Source organism: Heptranchias perlo, unplaced genomic scaffold (assembly GCF_035084215.1).
Source record: "Heptranchias perlo isolate sHepPer1 unplaced genomic scaffold, sHepPer1.hap1 HAP1_SCAFFOLD_49, whole genome shotgun sequence".
In the NCBI taxonomy this organism is placed as follows: Eukaryota; Metazoa; Chordata; class Chondrichthyes; order Hexanchiformes; family Hexanchidae; genus Heptranchias; species Heptranchias perlo.
In genome coordinates this window covers 1,497,860-1,509,171 of record NW_027139505.1, presented here as the reverse complement: position 1 = coordinate 1,509,171, position 11,312 = coordinate 1,497,860, and positions in this window count along the sequence as shown.

The window sequence follows — 11,312 nt, the reverse complement described above, 5'->3', positions numbered from 1 at the left end:
CTACATGCATGCTCAACAGCGGAAGCAACATGCTGTAGACAGCGCTAAGCGATTCCACAACTAACGGATCAGAACAAAACTCTGAAGTCCTGGCACATCCAGTCAAGAATGGTGGTGGAAAATTAAACAATTAACAGCTCTGTTAACATCGCCATCCTCAATGATGGCCGAGTCCAGCACGTGACTGCAAAAGACAAGGCTGAAGCGTTTGCAACCACCTTCACGCAGAAGAGCCGAGTGGATGATCCATCCCGACCTCCTCCCGATATTCCCACCATCACAGAAGCCGCTCATCAGCAAATTCGATTTACTCCACGTGGTATCAAGAAACGGCTGAGTGCACTGGATACACCGTGGGTACTGGAATGAGACGCAGTCGTTTAATTAAATGATGAAGCTTTCTTTAGTGTAGCAGCAATGCGGGTGTTGCAATCGTGGTTATTTGTAATTATTCTGTAATATTGATGTGAATATTGCCGACGCCGGTCTCTCCATCAGACACCACTCCCCATTGTATTCTGGCCAAGAAGACGTGGTCCTGTTTCCTGAGAAGTGACTAATGATGGAGACAGTAGGAATGTGACTCGTCAATTTGACTTCAGGCAACTTTGCTTGTAGATATTTGCTTAAAGTCTCAACTGCTCATCAAAATGTTGGAATGTTTTAACATAGGAACAGACCATTCGATGCACAGTCCTTGTCGGCGTTCACCCTCCACCCGAGTAAATAGTTCCATTCATTTTACCCTCCCCGTCTCAACATCCCTCCAAACTATTGTTATTCATCGATCTATCCAATTGAAGCTTGGATATATACGTCATTACTGCTTCTGTGTATTCTGCAGCCTTACAACTCTCCATGTAAAGAGGTTTCTTCTACCTTCATTTCTAAATCTCTTACATTTATTCTATAATCTATGGCCATTAGTTCTTGTTACGTCACCTGAGGGAAGCAGTCTTCTTTTATCTATCCTGTGCCATCCCTTCTTAACATGAATCCCCTGGGCAGACTCAACATCATATATCAATCCGGTATCAATGCACAATATGGTGTAAGTCAGGAAAGTGTAGTTAAGATAGTTAATTGATGTCTTTCTCTTGTGCCCTTGCTTATAATGTCTTTCTCTTGTGCCCTTGCTTATAATGAATAAGAAGAGTGTATTTGATGCTTGGCCACTACCCGAAACATCGGGACCGTGCAGGGGGAGATTCCAATCAAACACCTCCAGACCCCATGACCAATTGGTAGATCAGCAAAACGGGCAGGAATGGCTTGTATCGGATGTCTCCTGCTGCATGATCTTGGGATATCGCAGAGGTTACAGAAGTGACGTGTTGTGCGTGAAGCATCCTGCGTCCGATATGCATGACGAAGATGAACTGAAGAAGAATCATCGAATCTTACAGTGCAGGAGAAGGTCATTCGGCCCGTCGTGACTGTGCCGGCTCCTTGTAAGATCTGTACAATTTAGTCCAACACCCCAGCTCCTTCCCCATAAACCTACACATTTGTTCACTTCAAGCACATGTCCAATTGCCTTTTGACAGTTCCAATGCAATCTGATTGCACCGACATTTTAGGCAGTTTATCCCAGATCTTAACAACCCTGTGTGTGAAAAGGTGTCTCTTCGTTTCCCCTCTGGTTTTTTAACCAATTATTTTAAATATATGATATTTGGGTACAGGCCCACTTGCCAGAGGAAACACTTTCTCCCTACTTGCTCTATCAAAACGTCTCATAATTTTCAATACTTCTGTTTGATCTCCCCTAAACATTCTGTCCTCTGAGGAGAACAATCACAGCTTCTCCATTCTCTCTACAAAACTCGAGTCCCTCATCCCTGGTATCACTCTGCTAAACCTCCTCTGTATCCTCTCCAAAGCCTTGATATCCTTCCTAACGTGAGGTGCCCAGAATTGTGCTCATTACTCCAGTTGAGGACGAACCAGCGATTTGTAAAGGTTTAGCATGACTTCCTTGTTTTTGAATTAAATGTCCCTATTTACAAAGCCAAATATCCCATATGCTTCCTTAACCGCCTTATCAATTTGCCCTGCCACCTTCAAAGATTTGTGAATATACACCAGTGGGTCCCTCTGCTCTTGCACCCCCTCAAAATAGTACCATTTATATTATACTGCGTCTCCATTTTGTTCCTCCCAAAGTGCATCACTTCACAATTATCAACATTAAAATGTACCTTCCATGTGTCTGCCCATTTTACCAGTGTGTCTACATCCTCCTGAAGTCAGCTATTATCCTGCTCATTATTTACTGCATTGCAAGTTTTTTTATCATCCATAAACTTCAAAATTATACTCCCTAGACCCAAGTCCTGGATATGAATTTATAACAAGAAAAGCAATGGTCCTAATATCGACCCATGGTGACCCTCATGCATACTTCTCTCCAGTCAGAAGAAACACAAGGAAAAGGAGCAGGAATTGGCCAAACGGCCCCTCGAGCCTGCTCCGCCATTCAATAAGATCATGGCTGATCTTCCACCTCGACTCCACTTTACTGTCCGATTCCCATATACCTTGATTCGCCAAGAGTCTAAAAATGTATCAATCTCAGCCGAGAATATATACTCAGGAGAACTGCGTCCACGACACCACACAACCCTGCCACGGCAACCTCTGCAAGACATGCCAGATCATCGACACGGATACCACCATCACACGAGAGGACACCACCCACCAGGTACATGGTTCATACTCCTGTGACTCGGCCAACGTTGTTTACCTCATACGTTGCAGGAAAGGATGCCCCAGAGCATGGTACATTGGCGAGACCATGCAGACGCTGCGACAACGGATGAACGGACACCGCGCAACAATCGCCAAACAGGAGGGTCCCCTCCCAGTCGGGGAACACTTTAGCAGTCAAGGACATTCAGCCACCGATCTTCGGGTAAGCGTTCTCCAAGGCGGCCTTCGAGACACACGACAACGCAAAATCGTCGAGCAGAAGTTGATAGCCAAGTTCCGCACCCATGAGGACGGCCTCAACCGGGATCTTGGGTTCATGTCACGCTACACGTAACCCCACCAGCAAAAAGGGGGAAAAAATTTATATGTTTTTTTTAAATTCTCTCTCTCTCTGCCATTTTGAGTTTCTTTCTGCCTGCCTGTGTAAAAGACACTATGTATATCGAGTGTACTGGGACGTGCTGTTCTCCGTGACTGGCCTGTTTGAATAACAACGACACCTTTTGATTGTTGTGATGTTGTCCCAACATCGTATAAGATATGCGATTTGAGAACCTTTTCATTCATTCATCTGACGAAGGAGATAATCTCCGAAAGCTTGTGATTTTAAAATAAATTTGTTGGACTATAACGTGGTGTTGTAAGATTCCTTACATTTGTCCACCCCAGTCCATCACCGGCATCTCCACATCGAGAATATATTCAACTACTTAGCATCCACATTCATCTGGTGTAGTGAATGCCAAAGTTTCACAACCCTCTGAGTGAAGAAATTCCCCCTCATCTCAGTCGTAAATGGCCGAACCCTTATCCTGAGACTATGCCCCCTAGTTCTAGACTCTCCCACTGGTGGAAACAACCTCTCAGCAACCAACCTGTCAAGCCAACTCGTATGTTTCAATGAGATCACCTCTTATTCTTCTAAACTCCAGAGAGTATAGGCCCATTCCACTCAATCTCTCCTCATAGGATATCCCTCTCATCCCAGCAATCAATCTAGTGAACCTTTGTTTCACCGCCTCAATGGCAAGTATATCCTTCCTTCGAAAAGGAGACCAAAAATGTACGCAGTACTGGAGGTGAGGTCTCGCCAAAGCCCTGTACAATTGTAGCAAGGGTTTCTTCCGCTTGTACTCCAATTTGCTTCCAAAAGGCCAACATGCCATTTGCCTTCCTATTTGCTTGCTGTGCCTGCATGCTAACTCTTAGTGTTTCTTGTACGAGGAGAACCAAATCTCTCTGAACAACAACATGTAATAGTTTCTCACCATTTCAAAAATATTCTGTTTTTCTATTTTTTTTCTACCAAAGTGAATAACCTCACATTTCCTCACATTATCCTCCATCTGCCACCTACTTGCCCACTCACCTATCCTGTTTATGTCCATTTGCAGACTCTTTGTGTTCTCCTCACAGCTTACTTTCCCACCTCGATTTGTATTGCCAGCAATGTTGGATGCATTACACTCGGTCCCTTCATCTAAATCATTAATATGGATTGTAAACAGCTGAGGCCCAAGCACTGATCCTCACCGCATTCCGCGAGTTGCAGCCTGCCAACCTGAAAATGACCCATTTATCCCTACTCTCAGTTCTCTGTCCGGTAACCAATCCTCTATCCATGCTGATATATTATCCCAAAGGCCATAAGCCCTTATCTTGCATAACAACCTTTTATGTGGCAACTTATTGAATGCCTTTTGAAAATCCAAATATCGTACGTCCACCGGTTCTCCTTTATCTACCCTTCTAATTGCATCCTCAGAAAAATCTAATAATGTGTCAAGCGCGATTTACCTTTCATAAAACCATGTTGACTCTGGCCAATCATATTATTATTTTCCAGTGCCCTGTTAACATTTCCTTAATAACGGATTCCAGCTTTTTCCCGACGACTGATGTCAGGCTAACTGGCCTATAGTTACCTCTTTTCCCTCTCCCTCTTGAGTAGCGGGGTTACATTTACTGGGAAAAAAAAACATCTGTTCACCACTACCCTCTGCCTCCTATGCAGTAGCCAATTACTTCCCCAAGTTACCACCGCCCCTTTAATATCATGTGCTTCTATTTTCCCAATAAATCTGTTATATGGTACTTTATCAAAAGACTTTTGAAAGGCCATGTTTAGATCCCCTACGCTATCTTCATCAACCCTCCCTATTGCTTCATCAAAGAACTCAGTCACGTTAGTGAGACACGATTTGCCTTCAACAAATCCGTGCTGTCTGTCCTTTATTCACCCATGCTTCTACAAGTGAGAATTAATGTTGTCCTTGACAATAGTCTCCAGTACTTTCCCCACCACTGACGTTACACTGATTGGCCTGGAGAGATTTATTCCTCTCCCCTTTCTTGAACAGGGGAGTAAGATTTGCAATCATCCAGTCCTCTGGCACCATTCCAGGCGAATTGAAAGATTGTAATCAGACGTTCCGAATCTCCCGCCCCCCCCCCTCCCCCACCCCAGCTTTCTTCAGCAACCGAGGTTGCATCCCATCTGGACCGGGTGACTTGTTAACCTTGTGCGAAGCCAAGCTATTTTGCACCTCCTTTCTAAATTGATCCTATCGAATATCTCTGCTCCCCCCTACTCTACTGCGACATTAACTTTATCCTCTGCTTTTGTGACAACAGACGCAAAGTCCTCATCCAGTACCTCAGCCATGCCCTCTGTCTCCACAAGAAGAACAACAGCAACTACTTGTATTGATACAGCGCCTTTCGCGTATTAAACGTGCCAAGGCGCTTCACGGGAGCGATTATCAAACAAAATCTGACACCGATCAACATAAGGAGATATTAGGACAGGTGACCAATAACTTGGTCAAAGAGACAGGTTTGAAGGAGCGTCTTAAAGAACGAGAGAGGAGTAAGAGTGGAGATGTTTAGGGATGGAATTCCAGAGCTTTGGGCCGAGGCAACTGAAGGCACGGTCGCCATTATTGGAGCGATTAAAAACAGGGATGCGCAAGATGCCAGAATTGGAGGAGCGCAGAGATCTCGGTGGGTTGTCGGGCTGGAGAAGGTTACAGAGAGTCCACATGGTCAGTCACACTGACATCCCACTACATGAAATGGTTAATGTGGCGCTGGAGAGTGAGAACATACAGTATGTCAAACCGATAGGTAGAGATCTGTGCAATACAATCGATCGAGATAGATATATGATGCTGATGAGATATTGTTTAGTGTTCGCCTTAAAAAAGCTAACACCAACGAAGGGGGTATTGTAAAGAAAGGTTTAATCAAACTGTCCTGAAGTAATCTAATGTCTTGATTTCTCGTTATATTCTAGTAACGATAATCTTTAGCCTTTGCCTGTTAATCAGAGGAATGTCAGTAAATTTAAATTACCAATGGACTGTTCGGCCAGGGCTGAACCTGCAGCAATGGTCAGTTTCAGGATGACGTAATAAGAAACGTAATTAAAGACGGACCATTGCACGCTGAATCATAAATTTCAGAAAACTTTAATCATTTTATAACAGTGTTGGGAAGCAGTTAGTTCTGCCAAGGAAAACATCTGGGCATACACAACCAATTTAATTGATAAAAATGGTACAGAAACAGAGATATTATAATTAAATATTTAACTTGGTCGAATTGCAATTATATGCATCAATGGTGAAACTATCAATAAGATAATTCAATTAATTTATCTTTATATGGGGTAACTTTTATATAATTATGTAATGCAAAATTGCATGGATTGTCACTTACAAGGTGTGAGAAAAATGCATGAAAACTGGCAGTTTGTAATGACTATTCGGTTTACGCAACTCCTGAAATACTGAGCTCAGAACTGGAACACGTTTGATTCTCCAGCTCTATTTCAACTATATGTATGTATTGTGTGCTTAATAAACATCTGACACCTCACTTCATTGTTCAAGAACCTTATTGAAAACCTCACGCTAACAATAGTCTTAGTACTTTAATTATGGATAGGCCTTCAATTATTAACTGTGATTAAGTGCCCTTTTTACCCGTCACTCTATAACATTCCACTTTTTCCTCAGCTTCTCCAAAATCCAAACTCCAATTGTTTTCATGTGCCGGTGGAGACTCGTCTCTACCAATCCTGCTGGCATCCAGCGTCTGGGGGAAGTGGTGATCAGTTGCGGCAGTTCTGTGTAACTGGTACATTCTCATTTAACTGGATTCAGACGGCCAGCATTATTTACCATTCGAGTCAGGCAGTCGGCAGAGGTTTCAATTCCATCGGTCAGCACCCACGTACAATCGTGAGAAGACGATGTGTAATCAACCACATCATCCAATGACAACAGGTAAAAGAGAAAGCAAAGGCATGATCAAGTTAACTATTACATTACCGTGTGAAATTCAATGTCTTACGGTTGTTAGTCCCCGCCCCCTGTTTCCAATCATGCAGTTGATGTGATCCCTTCAGTTCATCAATTTCTAAGCAAAAAGTTACTGTCTTCCCGTGTCCCCTATTTCTAAATAAACAGTTACTGTTTTCCACTACTCTACTTTATCTATTTCTGACTGAACATTTACAAAGAATTACCAAGAATACAAATAAAGTACAGCACTGAAACAGGCCATTCGGCCCAACAGGTTCATGCCAGTGTTCATGCTCCACGTGAGCCTCCTCCCACCATTCTTCATCGAACCCTATCAACACATCCTTCTATTCCCTTCTCCTTCATGTGTTTATTTAGCTTCCCTTAAATGTATATATGCTAGTCGCCTCAACTACTCCTTGTGGAAGCGTGTTCCACACTCTTACCGCTCTCTGGGTGAAGAAGGTTCTCCTGAATTCACCGAGACCAAATGCGATCACTCTGAGATCTTCACGTACATTGTACCTTCAATCCATTTCATATCTTGATATATGTAGCATTGTTCATTCATACAGATGGATTAATATTTCATTCCACACTAGCGGCTCAGTGGTAGCATAAATCTGAACCAGAAGGTTGTGTGTTATAAGTCCCTATTAGAACACTGACATTCAGTGTCCCAACAAATACATGTTAAGGGATCGGATGAACATTTAACCCCTTCACCTCACTTCCTCACGAAGGAACCGTCTGGGTTTTACCTCCCAGCCTACACTCAGAAGTGAATGATGTCTAATATTGCTCGCTGAACTGTCTTAAATCTCCCAGTTCAGATTGTATATGAGTTCACCTCACTGACCCTCAATTAGGACCCCCCACACGCTACCGAGTGAATGAATTAACTCTTTCTTGCCAAATCTTCAAAGAAGTCAGACAGCAAATCTTGCACGATAATTTATTGATTTCAGAAACATAATCACCATTCCATAACCGTAAACATTGAGTTGGCCAATAATTAGCAAATAAAAATAGTTGAAGACAGGGTTGCCAAGCAATTTTAATAGCTTATAATTAATGGGCAGTTATTTAACGAAATGATTAACAGAAATTGTATAAACAGCTCAGTGTATCACCATAATTCAGCATTCGCTGGGTCTCTCATTATCATGTTAGAGTTGAGGTCAGCGTCTAAGATTACTGCAGACTGCTGAGATTAATTTAGGATTGACTCATTTGATAGCTGACAAATTGACCGCATTTGATCGCTGGAGTACTGAATGGATTAGAGTATAAATATACCATGGGCGTTCGTGTAAAACGGGCGATAGTGAATCGACAGCCCGTTTTGCACTCCACCTCGATTTACTTCACTATTTGTTGTTGCGTTTCCCAATGAGATGTTAATCCAGGGCCTCCTCTGTCTGTTTCAGTGACCTAACAAATCCAACAGCACTGATGTAAGAAGAGATGGGGTTTCTCCAGTATTCCGCAGTTGAGGCTGGGTCAATTGAAAATCTCAAAACTGAGATTGAGAGTTTTTGTTAGGTGACAGAAGCAAGGCGGGTAGATAAAGTTAAGATACAGATCAGATATGATCTAATTGAAAGGCAGAACTTGCTCGAGGGGCAGAAGGTCCTACCCCCGTTCCTATATTTCAATGTTTTCATACGAATTTCGGACAGTTGAATGGTCACTGATAACAGTTTTTTTTCGTAAAAGGTCCAGTTTCTGTTGAACTGAATTGAAGTTTTGAACCTGCCATTTGAATTCACGTCAACCTGTCTTTACTGCGCTCAAATACTGACGATCCTGCTCCGTATTTAAAACATTTCTTCTTGTTTTTAGACCCAGAATGGTTCAGATTTCGGTCCCTATATTGGTCCTGTTCAGTTACTGCAAAGTATTTTCCACTGTTTCACTAGATTTTCAAAACTTATCACATTTTGAGAAGTTGCTTTTCAGCCCAGACTGAGCCCCACCCTGGGCCCTTCCTGTCTGCATTTACCCAGTGAGTCCCACTGCAGCCCAGACTGAGGCCCACCCTGGGCCACTCCTGTCTGTACACTTACGCAGTGAGACCCACTGCAGCCCAGACTGAGGCCCACCCTGGGCCACTCCTGTCTGTACACTTACGCAGTGAGACCCACTGCAGCCCAGACTGAGTCCCACCCGGGGCCCTTCTTGTCTGGTGATTTTCCCAGTGAGTCCCACTGCAGCCCAGACTGAGCCGCACCCTTGGCCCTTCCTGTCTGTGCATTTACCCAGTGCCCCATTGGACGTTTAAAGGGGAAGGACAGAAATTCGTCCAAAAACGTTCATATAATGAAACTGATCATGTTCATCAATTGCAATTTTCACACTCTCACTCTCAGCCCGGGTCTGGATTCCCGCAGGGCCTGCAGCTGATTCTGTCCAGATGAACTGAAACCATTCCCCAACAGCCGGAAACAGATTAAGAAATAAAAAGGACATAAAGCGATTACAAAACCTTGTAAATAACAGGGAGACTGGAGTTAATATTTCAATAATAATAAAAAATACTACTCATAAAAGTGACTGAATTTTATTGCTATTTTGTTTATTACATTAAACATTAACACAAACACTCACCCGATCCACTGTAGACTCCTGCAGGTCTTTATGAGGCGGCAGAGAGCAGGGACAGATCGGTCAGTGAAGGAGTTTAATCTCAGGTTCAGCTCAGTCAATGTCCGGTTTGTACCGAGAGCGGAGGCGAGATCCTCGGCACAAGAATCTGTGAGATCGGCAGCAATCAGCCCGGGGATCAGAGAGAGTGAACAGGAAGCAGGGGAAATCCGCAATATTTATCAATAACAATTGCTGATAATAATGTACAGTGTTCATTAACAACACTGTTACTGATATTAATGAATACTACATTATTAGTACCAATATTACTGATACTAATAATACTGTCATGTGTTTATTAATAAAATTATTACTGATATTAATGAACATTACATTATGAGTAACACTATTACTGATATTAATAATAATGTCGTCCGTTTATTAATAAGATTATTAATAAACAGTACATTATTAGTATCAGTAATAGTGTTATTAATAAGCATTACATTATTAGTATCGGTAAGTGTTATTAATATACAGAATATATTATTAGTAACATCTACCGATGCTAATAATAAAGCTATGTATATTAATGACACTATTACTGTTACTAATAATGTACATTGTTAGACATCCAGTTGTTATTAACACAATCTCACACAGTCTGACTCTTACCGCAGTTTCTGTATTTTATTATCCGGGTCCCTCAGAGTCGCAGACAATACTTTCACTCAAGAATCACCCAGTTTATTATTACCCAGATTCAGTTCCGTCAGTGACTGGTTTGTACTGAGAGCTGAGGTGAGATCCTCAGCACAAGCATCTGTGAAATCGTTATTATCCAACCTGGAGATCAGAGAGACAGGGGTAAACAGAGAGTCAGAGGGACGAGCAGAGATAAAGGAATCAGAGTATATTCCCGGCATTTATTTTTACTGATACAAAAAAACGTAGAGTGTTTATTAAAAGCACTATTGCTGATAAAATACAGCGTTTATTAACAACACTATTATTGAAATTAATAATGTACAGTGTCAGACATCCGGTTAATAGAAACACAATCTCACATAATCTGACACTTAGCGCCGTTTCTGTATTTAACAGTTTGAGTTCCTCAGAGCCGCAGACAGTAATTTCAGACCTGAATCTCCCATTTCATTGTAACTCAGTCAAAACACAAAGACATAGAGTTAAAAACAAATTGAATCAAATCATAAATCAGGTATAATTTTTGACTCGAATATTAGAGCAAACACTGAAAAATGTTTAGGAAATTAATAAACAGATTTTCCTGTCACTGACAATTACTCTCACTACGTTCCAACTCCCCATATATTCAGGGACTGTCAGTAAATGCATTTATTAAATTTAATACTGGCCGTGTGGAGCCTTTAAATGTGCTTCAGACGGGCCTCATTCCATGATGATCAAAATTATCTTCCTGGAGGTCAGTGACCCGTCCCGTCATGTTTGGGGCAACTTGTCTCATTTTTGCTACTCCTTGAATTCCAGATTTTATGGGAATGGGCCTATTTTAAACGATAAAGCGGCGATTTCCTGTACTTTTATCCTCTGCGCGTTCTATTAATCTGTATAATATCTAGGGATGAGTGATGCTGTGAAACGGCGCTAACAGCTGCTGTAAAATCCATCCCACAGGATTTAATGTGACAAGAAGAGTATATTATTTCCCGTTACAAGTTT